At 41.0% G+C, this 12,211-nt stretch overlaps 1 long non-coding RNA gene across 1 annotated transcript; it reads right to left on the reverse strand.

The window, feature by feature from the left end:
* Positions 1 to 8,286: 8,286 nt before the first annotated feature.
* Positions 8,287 to 11,250, reverse strand: LOC310759896. The gene is made up of 3 exons (XR_014546621.1): positions 11,178 to 11,250; positions 9,497 to 9,658; positions 8,287 to 8,423 (listed from the first exon to the last, which is right to left on the reverse strand). It is a non-coding gene; the product is annotated as an uncharacterized lncRNA (long non-coding RNA).
* Positions 11,251 to 12,211: the final 961 nt, after the last annotated feature.

Here is a 12,211-nt window from a genome sequence, read left to right on the forward strand (position 1 = left end):
TGAAAAAAACAAAGAAGTAGGTTCTTCTAAGGTTTGCTGTTGGAACCTCTGTATTTTAACCTGTTCACAAATGGCCCAGATTTAGGGATGAGTAGTGAGGTGGTCAAGCTTGTTTTTGACACCAGGTTGTTTGGTGTGGTGAAAATGAAAAGAGTTTGTGAGAAACTCCAAGAGGTTCTCTCCAGACTGGGTGAATGGGCATTAAAATGGTGCTGTGCAGGCAGGTTTGATGCTCTCCTGTCTTCCAAATGTGGCACATCACTGCCACTTATTGAGAGGGGAGGGGCAAGCGAGAGGGAGCTTGGCACATTGTGGATGCTGTGGCAGAGCCAATTTGATGCTGCATCCATGTTGTGCTTGCACCACACTGAGCATGCCCCTCCCCTTCTCGGTAAGCAGCAGCAACATGCTGCATTGAGAAGACAGGAAAGCAATGCAGCAGCACCCACACAGCCCCACTAGCCCCACTACTGCCCCAAAGCCATCTTCTTGGCCACAGTGAGAAAACTATGCTGGGCTAGATGGCTCTTTGGCCTGGCTCAGCAAGGTGCTTCTTATGTCATTAAAGAATGAGCAGAAACAGGTTTTGCTAGCAGTTGGATTTTGAACATTACAAAATGCAGGGTGATCTACCCTCTTGAATTTTTGTTTAAAGCCACAGAACAGAAAATAGACACAAAGATTCCATCTGACATATATGTCATATCATTGAATCATGGCCAGGGCTAAGTAGGTTAACATAGGAAAACCTGGGCTAGTGACGTAATTCAGAACTCATTGGTGCTGCTCAAAGGAAATAAGACGCGCTCAGATTATACATCATCACAAAGCATTTTCGATTCAACATTGCCATAATGGTGTGTAGCAGTTACTGGCCATCAAAATTCTTTCATTAATTCTTTGTAAATGAGTATTAGGCATGCCAGGAATTCTAACAGAAATGCTTTTCTTTTCCTTATATATACATATATATATATAGAGAGAGAGAGAGAGAGAGATACTAGATATAATGCATAACCCTAATACAAATGCTAAAAAGAGAAGAAAAATAGACTTAAGAAAATACAGATTTTTTTTGTTTGCAGTTCAAAGCAGTTCAAAGTAATTGATCTAGCGAATTTGAAAAACTCATTAAAACTACATCTAAGGCAGTAAAATCGCTCTTAGCAAACTAAGATTAGTCTGATTTATAGTACCTATGGAGCAATATATGTTCAAACATGCTTGTTCAATTAATTGTACTGTAGTATAATACACCATTTAGCAGTAGGCTTTTGAATTGACAAAATGAACAAACCATAGGGCAAGTCACACTCATAAATTATGTGTCTTTCAATGCAACAGCTGTAAGATGATTAACCCTTATTCATCACTGTGGTACAAACAATCAATTGTTCAAATTAGTGCATCAGCTACTATCTGTGTGCCTTACAAGAAAGGAGAACAAGAAGAAAATAAAAAGGGCCCTGCATATGATTCCAAAGTAATCGTGACTTTCCATTTCCAAAAACAGACGACCCCTAGACAGGCATAGCAAGGTCAAAAACACAACCTTAAATTATAGGGAGGGAGATCCGCTGCACGATGTGAAAGAGAAAGTACTTCGCCTTGTGTAGCCCCTTAAATACAGTGGTACTTCTGGATACGAACGGGATCCATTCCGGAGCCCCATTTGCATCCTGAGGTAAATGTAAGAGGCGTCTGCACGTGCGCAGGTCGCATTTTGCCGCTTCCGCGCATGCACATGATGTCATTTTGAGCGTCTGCGCATGCACGAGTGGCGAAACCTGGAAGTAATGTGCTCCGTTACTTCTGGGTCACCGCGGAGCGCAACCCGAAAATATTCATCCCGAAGCTACTTCAACCCGAGGTATGACTGTACGTAGCCCCTTAGTTGCCAATCAAACCCCAACTGACAGAAAATTTTCCCCAGCAACAAAGGGGCAACCAATGAGGTGCGGAGGTCATCCAAATGGGCCCACCCCAGCAACAAGAAGGCAGTTTGGTGATGTCACCGCAACACGTGGCTCTCCATGATTTGGAGGACACGATTTAGTAGACTGCAGATCTCACTGCCAGATATCATGCAGAGATTATCACCGTCACTCTCATTTAGGTATCTGCTTAAAATTTGAAAAGCATATACAGATATATTTATATTTATTAATTAAATTTATATCCCACTTTTCTTCCCAAAGGCACCCAGGGCTGCAAAAAACAAGTGCTAAAATAATTTTTAAAAGTCTTTAAAAGAATTCCAATACAAATTATGGTTGGTAAAGATCTCACCAGCAGAAATTTTAACCATATTTATCTTTACTGGCCAATCATTCATATTTCTTCTGAATTTTGTATCTGAACCATATTCTGTTTCTTCCCTGAGTTTAAGAATGATCTATAGGTGCGTGTGAGCAAATGTTCTGACACTGATGGAAAGACTGCTTAGCTAAAGATGAAGTCAAAAAGGGCAGAGACTGAATCAAGCAAAGATGAGAACAAAGCTATCCCATCTTTTTCATATGATTACAAGAGATGGACAAACAATAATAAGCTTAGCTGCTTACATATCAAGAGTTTTACAAGGTCCAGGAGAGCATGAGATGCAAGGATAAGAATTCTGGTACAAGAGTGCAAAGTCTTCTGGGATAATAGTGAACAGATTCACCCTCTGATGTGGCCCAAGGCTCTAATTGGAGGCTGCTTGCCCATCCCTCCCACCAAGGCTGGGGGAGTGGTGACTCAGTGACTCAATATTCAACATATTTCTAGTCTACTCTTTGTAACAAATGATTTCAGGACAGGATAAAACAGCACCATAAAAAACTCAGATTAAAACAATGCTGCACAACAAATTCCATTCCACACAACAGATGAGAGCAACTAAAAGAGAATGATTAATGGAACAATCTTGAGCCGTGTATAGGCTGTAAAATGCTAGGGTGGGGTTACCCAGATTTTCAAATTAAGTGGGAGGAGACTGATTACTAGCAAGTTGTACCAACTCATCCAAGTGGACAGTTAATTACCTGGCTGGGGAAATGGGCATTGGATAGAAACAGTGCATTTAATTTTCTATAACAAATCTTGTATTAGCAGAGTTGCTAGCAATTTACAGTCAAGAACTCATTTCTTCTGCCTCTTTATCCTGGCACCTGCTTGTAACAGGTATTTCTTATCTATTGCTTTGGTTTTCTTATTCTAATAATAATAAACTGTTGGTTGAAATCCTGTGCTTGCTATTCTTTTGTGTTACTCATCACAGATTCCCACCTCCCTTTATGTCTTGCTATGCTGCTTCAAACATGGCCACGATAGCAAGCATTCATATCTTTGTTATGTAAAACAATTAAGGCCTTTCAAAAAGACAAGAAGAATGGTCATTAAACCAATTGTCTGAGAAATATTTCTGTCTTGTTCCTTATTCCCTCTGCCTTCTCACCCCCGTTTTGCAGCTCTATTGTTTTTAACACTTGATTGGGAGCTGCCCAGAGTGGCTGGGGGAACTCAGCCAGATGGACGGGGTATAAATAATAAATTATTATTATTATTATTATTATTATTATTATTATTATTATTATAGCCATTGTGTAGATCAAAATGTGAGACAACTAGTGAAACGACACACACACACCCCTGTTCCAAACACTAAACAATAACATGTCTAAGAAACAGAAGCCTGGATCTATTATGAGGCTATATAATGATTGTGAGAGACTTTTTATCCTCAGTGGTTGCCATCACTAAGGGCAGAAAGCAAGCAGGACGGGCTGGCATGGGGTGATCACAGAGCTTCCATCCCAGCAATGAAACTGTGGCTGCTTACTGGGATGGGGGCAGGGCCGGCAAGCTCAACCTTAAGTCAGGGCACCAGCACAGTCAATTGGACACTTACACACAATGCTATCCAATCAGTGCAGCCATCTTGATCTGCCTCCACCCAATGCTGGTAAGTGGCAGCTATTCCCTGCCCCACTGTGCCAAGCTGCTCCTGGGTACAGGTTTGGTCTCCACTCCAAAGTTGTACCCAAATGCACCTTTTAACTTGCTATTATATGGAACAGAAACCCAAGCTTCCAATGTAACACCTAGCTTGCTTGGTCTGCAGCAGCTACCTATACATTCCCAATTGAAAGTGTTGATGCAAAAAGCCTTGAATAACTGTGCTGCCAAATACAGCAGTTCTTTCCAAAGATATCAGGATAAAAGGAATAAGGAAGTGGATGGGGAACCAAAACAGTTTTATTAACAAATAAACAGCAGGCGTGCAAAGCATAAAATAAAACATACCCGACAAGGGCTACCCAATCTCCCCTTCAGCTGCCTGGAGCCCCAGATAGAGCAGCAGGAGAAAGACCCTGACCATCAGTCTCCCAGTATCAGGTCCCTTGATCTGGGTAGAAGCTCTCCTGGGCCCCTCCCACCTATGGCTTTTATAGCCTGCCTTGATGTAATCAAGTGCACGTAGCATTACTCATGATTAGCCCAGGACCCTGAGATGGAATTAATACAGAGCGGCTGCGAGTCTCCCACTACCTATAGCCGGCATCCAGCCAGCACTTGCAACACAGAAGAACCCAAGAAACACAAGAATCCAGCAGACCTCAAACTGGGGATGTTAAAGGGAAAGGGACATGCCACCTAACTCCTTGAAATACAAATTTCTTCCGCATTTTCAGTACAATAACTTGAGATCTAGATATGTGATGCAGCACATCTATCCATACCAAGCTTTGAGGATGGCAGAGCAGGCCCTGTTGCAGCAGCAGTTGCCACTGCCATATATACCAGTAAGTGGAGGCAGGGAGGAAGAGATGTTGGAGCAGAAGATGCAGGAAGATGGACGTGGGATGGGAAGAGGGGTTCATGCTATGTGCATGTGTAGGTGTGTCAGAGAAAACATACATGTGTGTAGATAGGCATGTGGGGAAAATGTATATATAGATATGGATGGGAGAGAAAACGTATTTGGATGACAGAACGTGCAACTCTTAATCTCAGGGTTGTGTGCATATGATGGAACATGTGCAAAAAGTGAGGATTCATTTGCATGTGAAGCAATGTGAGTATGAATGGATGAGAGAAATAACAGGAAGGAGAATGGACAGCTGTGTGAATGTGCAAACAGGGAAAGAGAGGGGGAAAATCTCTCTCCCTCTGCCCTACTCCACACCTATCCCCTCTTGCAGTGTGAATCATTGGCAAAAATTCACTTGTACTGTACTTACTAACAGCAAGTTGTCTACATAAGGAAAGGGGTGGCGAAACCATGGCACAGATCCAGCCTGCCAACCTGCAGGTCATTGTTTAGCACTGTAGCACAAAGATCTCAGATAAGGCACTCTGCTTGCTCTTTAAGAGTGAAACACAGTGTTTCTTCACACCAGTGCTGGATCTCTAAAGAGCAGCCAGATAGATCTTTATCTCCAATCTTCATGTTAAGCACTGCAGTGGCAAGAAAAGAAATAAAAGGCTCTGCGTGCTTTTAAGAGTAAAAGGTAGCACTTTCGCCTAGCCTACTCCAACACTGAAGTGGTGGTCTGGAGAAATGCTACCTTTTACTTTGCACAGTAAACTCAGAGATAGATAGATGATGGGGAATTCTATTTTTACTTTTTTAATTAACAAGAACAGCAAACATTGTATTTCTAAAACAGAAGTTGTAAAATGCCAAAACAAGAATTTCCATAGTAGTAATATACTGAATGCAATGACAAACCTAGACAGCATCTTAAAAAGCAGAGACACTACCTTGCTGACAAAGGACTGTATAGTTAAAGCTCTGGTTTTCCCAGTAGTGATGTATGGAAGTGAGAGCTGGACCATAAAGAAGGCTGATCGCTGAAGAATTGATGCTTTAGAATTATGGTGCTGGAGGAGACTCTTCAGAGTCCCATGGACTGCAAGAAGATCAAACCGATCCATTGTTAAGGAAATCAGCCCTGAGTGCTCACTGGAAGGACAGATCCTGAAGCTGAGGCTCCAATACTTTGGCCACCTCATGAGAAGAGAAGACTCCCTGGAAAAGACCCTGATGTTGGGAAAGATGGAGGGCACAAGGAGAAGGGGACGACAGAGGACGAGATGGTTGGACAGTGTTCTCGAAGCTACAAACATGAGTCTGACCAAACTGCGGGAGGCAGTGGAAGACAGGAGTGCCTGGCGTGCTCTGGTCCATGGGGTCACGAAGAGTCAGACACGACTAAACGACTAAACAACAACAATATACAGAATAACTGATTTGGTATTGGGCAAATATAACATGCAAAATCATAAAAGAATATTAAATGAATAAAACTATAAATAATATATACTAAATCACAATACACATAAAAATGAAATAAAACCAAAATCTTAAAATAATAATGATTTGAGATGGCTTGAAGTAATAAAAACAATTAAAACTTAATTAAGGATATTTCTATAATTATAGCCTTCTATAATGTGAGTTTCCACTTTCAATCAGAAGTAGCTTAGCCCACACCACTGAGAAGAACTCAGCCACTCCCTTCTTGAAATAAGGAAACCCTTTAAATAATAAATAAAAATCCCTCAGTGACAATTGTTTTTTCTTCTTCTATTTTTTATTATTTAACATTCTGGAATCCCCGTCAATAATATTCAAATTTAAAGTGCTTAGATAAATCACAGAGTTATTTTTCTTAAGTGTATAGGAAGTACGGTGTTATGAGCTTCTGCGAAAGCCATACAATTGTATTTGCAAGAAAATATAATAACTGGATATCAAAATAATTATTGTCTCTCTAAAAGTTTGATAGCTTAAAATAAATCCATGTACATAAGAAATTCAATGGACATGTAGTTTTACAAATATTAGAAACATGAATGAAACTTTGGATGGAGCCACTGCCTGAACTTTTGTAAATGCTATTAGAACAGAATACATCTTGGCATTAAGTTTTACAATGCCACCTATTAAAAATGGTATATTTTACAATAAATGGAGTATGAAACGTTTTCTGGGACATTAATATATTTAGCCATCATGCAAGTCGAAAACAGCACCCTTCAGGTCAAATTGGATACTTAAGCATTTAGCAAAAATTACTGAGTACATTGTCTGCAAGATAATTGTAAAGCTATAAAATGATTCAGTTCAGTGATTCTAATATGATTTAATTATAATGGATCTGGTGTCACTCACCTTGTGAATATTTAACATTGAGCTACCAGTTTTAAAGGCATTTTTGCAAAGGAACAGGGGTTATATTAAGCCGTATATGTACACTCCCAAAATATGGGTACTTTTTTTCATAAGTCTTCAATGCCCAAGAGTTATTTCTTTGTGCCTGGTAAAAGCTTGTAACATAGCCCACTTTGCTCTCTGCTGGCCCCATCAAAACCCTTGTTTGTTTGGGGAAAATGGAAGCCTGATTGATGTCATGTCATTCCCTTTATTTATGCTTTGTATGTTCATGACTGCCTCATTTATACTGGCAATCAGATGTGGCACTATGGCGTACGGCTGGGGTTCAATGTTCCCTGACCTCCAGCAGAAGGGCTGTTGCGCCAGCATAAGAATGAGAAAAAGAGTGGTGCCCAGTATGAAATCCAGCACAAAGTGGCTCCAGAGGAAGCTTGTTGTGCAACCAGTTGTGCAGCAGACTGCACAATGCGAAGTATTGGGCCTTCAACAATCTGTGGCGCAACCAGTTGTGAGAAACATGCTGGTTTCCTGCACCTTCTCTTGTGCAAGTCATTCCACTAGTGCAACTATTACACCTCTAAGGGACTTTAACTCAGTGCTAATTTGGATTCTTCTCTAGCATTCATGTCAGTCTGTCTACCTAACTATTTATTTGTGCTTTTATCTTGTGTTAGCTTGTGTTTTTATCTTGTGAATTGCTCTGAGATCTTTTGCTGATGGATGGTATATAAATCTAATAAATAAATGAGAAAATAAAAATAAAAGAACTGCATTTTGGCATTTTACAACTTGACCTTTGGGGGGGATTTCCCCCCAAAGTTGTTGAGCTTCTTTAAGGATTCAAGTTGCTAAGTTTTTTTTTAGGATTTTACCCCAAAGTTGTTGACCTTTTTTTAGAACCACAGGAAGGAACTGCCTGTGTGGGCTGCATTAAACTGACCTGCGGGCCGCATTAAGCCCCCCAAACGGACTGTTCTACTCATTCTGGCACAACACATTTACTGACATGCATTCCAGGGCTTGTAATTCATATCAGCAGTACTCACATGAATAATTTGCTACTACTTGCTGGTAGCTGGTGTATCTCTAAAAAACCACAAGCTCCTTTTACCACCCTTGTCGTCAAACAATAGGGATTGAATTTTGTGGGAGGCTTCACTGTACAGATAACACATTCTCAATTTGATCAATCTTATGCAGCAAGCTCTCTAGTCCAGATAAATTTAGTGGTCTCTTTTTGAAAACAATATCCAAGAACCTACACAAGAAATAATGGTGCAATCTGGTTAGTGTTTTGTCCCCAGTGGCTGCTATAATCTATGCTGAAATAGGGAAAAGGATCCAGAAAAAAATAATGATAAATAAATTGAAGATTTATTATATTTTCTTCTTCCCTAGGCTGTGAATGGCCAACTATGCTATTTGTGGTTTAGTTGCATGAGCAGAAATGAATAATAATTTGAGTTTTCAATGTGATCAAGTGATAAAACATTGGAAAATTGCTTCCACAATACAGAGGAGAATTGTGTAGTCTCAGCAATAAAATAGTTCTTTTCATTTTTAGTAAGATGTGCTGAACTATGTGCATTAGAAGAATAAATGGCCATTTATCTTCCATTTGCAAAACTCTGCCATGTGATAGAAAAATTTGGAGTACTTAAAAAGTGAAATGTTAGTTATTTTAACCTTTCCGTGAAATTTCAAATACTTGTACTAGAAAGGTGACATAAAGATAACTGGAAATATTCCACTAGAGAGAGTGAAATGTACACAGTACACTGTAAACATTCTTGGAGCAATCCTTTGTGCATGATAACAACAGGGAGTTAGACATGTGTAAACTAAATAGTTATAGGTTAGTTAAGAACATAAGGAGAACATAAGGAGAACCTATAGCCCAGGCTTCCTCAACCTCGGCCCTCCAGATGTTTTTGGCCTACAACTCCCATGATCCCTAGCTAGCAGGACCAGTGGTCAGGAATGATGGGAACTGTAGTCTCAAAACATCTGGAGGGCTGAGGTTGAGGAAGCCTGCTATAGCCCATCTAGTCCAACATCTGGTTTTCACACTGGCCAATCAGATGCCTGTGGGAAACCCACAAGCAGGAGCTAAATACAAGAACACTCCCCCGGCCATGTGGTTTCTATCAACTGGAAGCATACAATGGCTTCTGACCATGGAGACACAGCATAGGCATTATGACTAGTAGACACTGATAGCATTATGATCCATGAATTTTTCATTTTTTCCCTGAATGCTTTTGTGAGTTCCTTGCTTCTCAACCTCTACAGAGGTCCCAGGTTGTTGTCTGAGGCCATTCAATAAGCTACCTTGTTGAAGTTAAGCTGGCTGTGGTCTTGTTAGCATTTGGATGGGAGACTCTTTAGCAACCCCATGCGAACTTTCATTCCATCATGGAAGAAAGGGGAATATACAATATAAATGTTCCAAATAAATGCTTGCAACAGTGTACTTTCAGCTCATTTCCAAGGCTGAAACAACAAAATACATTCTATAAGAAATACAATGGCTACTTATGGTAATGTTTCTATGATTAAAATAGGCATTGTAGTACAGTTATGTAAACATGTTGTGCATTCTTTCTACAGTAAGAGGCTTCTTTTTCGCCATTTACAATTCATGGGGAACTGAGTTTTTCCTTAGAAAGATCTAAGATGCTTAAGATTTAATATTTCAGGGCACAGTACTAATTTCCACCCCTCCAATGGTAAGACTCTGCAGAAAAGCCAAGGTAGCATCCATATGGTTCTCTGGTGGACAGCCATCCAAGCAGTGAACTGGGCCAGACTTGCTTAACTTTAGCAATGTGGTGGCTTCATGTGTCCTCATACCATACACTAGGACCATGACATTTGGGTACACCACTGGGAGCACTACCTTGTTGATGAGGTCCATGCCAGTGTGCCTGTGTTCCCCAGCCTCACTGCCCCCCTGTCCTGCCCCAACAGCAGTAATACTGGTGTCAGGAAGGTGGCTCAACATCTCTGTCCTATAGCACATGTCACTACTGATATAATTGTTTATATAGATTACATTTAATTGTTGAAGAAGAGAGGGGAGAGACAGAAGCCTCTCACCCCACTTCGTTCTTCAGAATACGTCTTCTGTGGCTGCATTTTAATTTGCTTAGGCTTTTTAAAAATAGGCTGGTGCTCATTGGGGCTGGTAGGGCAGAAGGCTACAGTAGGTGACACTAGATTCAATTAGTATAGGCAGAACCAACTGATTGTAGTTTTGTACCTCTTTCTACCTGCTGGGTTTTGCAAGGGTGACACTGACACCAAGGAGTAGGAAGTTGAAAGCCAGTGCTGTCTGCCAGGTACGTGCTAGTTGAGGGTGATGGGGCAGGGCCCCATTCTCCTAATGGGTAAGCCTCCACTGGTTACAGGAAAAACCACACACATGTGGTTTCAGTAAACTTTCCAATTGCCAAGGAAAATGTGCTTGTTATAGATCAACCTGCAGAATATGGAGGAACGTTTAAGAATGTTAATATATCGAGAGAATAAATTGATTTTATTCTTTGGTTTGCTTGCTGTTAATTAATATCCCCAAAGTCCTAAGTGTTTGTGCCACAAAGCTATTAACCGGATATGTCTAAGGAGGTAAAAACTAAAAGAAAGAATATGGCTAATGTCAACAGTACTGAGGTAGGCAACTGGAGATTTATTTAATTTTTTCGAAAACTCTCTCATTTCTCTAAATGAAAGGCTATTAGAGCTGTTAACAATTATTTTTAATATTTGAAAGCTTTCCAATTAGCAGGCTATATAAACACATGACATACACTGAATACACACTTTGTCCTGAAAAACAACATTTATCCTTTTGAAAATTTCGCTCTACCACTTGAGGCCAGAGCTGGCTATTATAAATTGGTACAGTGCTGAGAAGGGTGTATTTTCCCCAAGCATAAGTGTGCAGAATCACAGTACTTGTAGTTTTTGAATTATCTGCAAAAGAATAAGCAATGAAAAGAACCAGAAATACCTGCAGACTGAGATTAGCAATGCAATCCTATCCATCACCCTGAGAAGAAAGTTCCATTGAGCTTATTGCAGTTGACTCCCAGTGGTTCTGCTACTAGGCTGCAATCTTATTCACAGTTAGGTGAGCCCTAGTAAACAAAGGGACACGGGTGGCGCTGTGGGTTAAACCACAGAGCCTAGGACTTGCCGATCAGAAGGTCGGCAGTTCGAATCCCTGTGATGGGATGAGCTCCCGTTGCCCGGTCCCTGCTCCTGCCAACCTAGCAGTTTGAAAGCACGTCAAAGTGCAAGTAGATAAATAGGTACCACTGCGGTGTGAAGGTAAATGGCATTTCCATGTGCTGCTCTGGTTCGCCAGAAGCGGCTTAGTCATGCTAGCCACATGACTCGGAAGATGTACGCAGGCTCCCTCGGCAATAAAGTGAGATGAGCGCCGCAACCCCAGAGTCGGGCACGACTGGACCTAATGGTCAGGGGTCCCTCTACCTTTACCTTTAGTAAACAAAGAGCAATCCTAAGAGGGGCAGGAGCAATCCTAAGAGGGGCAGGAGAAGTGAGGAGCAGAGCAGCAGATCCTACAAGCTCCTGCTGGTTAAGGTGGAAGGAGTCTTTTCTTTTCTTTTCTACTATACTAGTTCCAGGCTTTCCCAAAAAGTGGATTCACCGTAGGGATGAGCTGAGTGAGTAATGCCATAAATTTTTATTTATTTATTTAACTATCTCCTTACATTGATATCCCACCTTTCTTCCATCATGGAATCCAAATTCGCCTACATGTGGTTCCCAGGTGGATACCCATCCAGACAGTGACCAACTGCAGACCTGCTTACTGCAGAGCTGCTTAGTTTCAGCAAGGTGGTACCTTGGGCCTTCAGACCCAACCATAGGTCCAATCATGTGTCTGTTCCCCCCTGTTGTGTGCCATTCTGTACCACTGTGTGCTGTTCCATCCCATTGCTTTTTTTTTCATACTTCTTAAAGTAAAATTTCCATAAAATACACATTTCCCTCCAATACTTTTTGGGGCATTCATCC

The sequence above is a fragment of the Podarcis filfolensis genome, assembly GCF_964270895.1.
Source record: "Podarcis filfolensis genome assembly, chromosome: 3".
Classification (NCBI taxonomy): Eukaryota; Metazoa; Chordata; class Lepidosauria; order Squamata; family Lacertidae; genus Podarcis; species Podarcis filfolensis.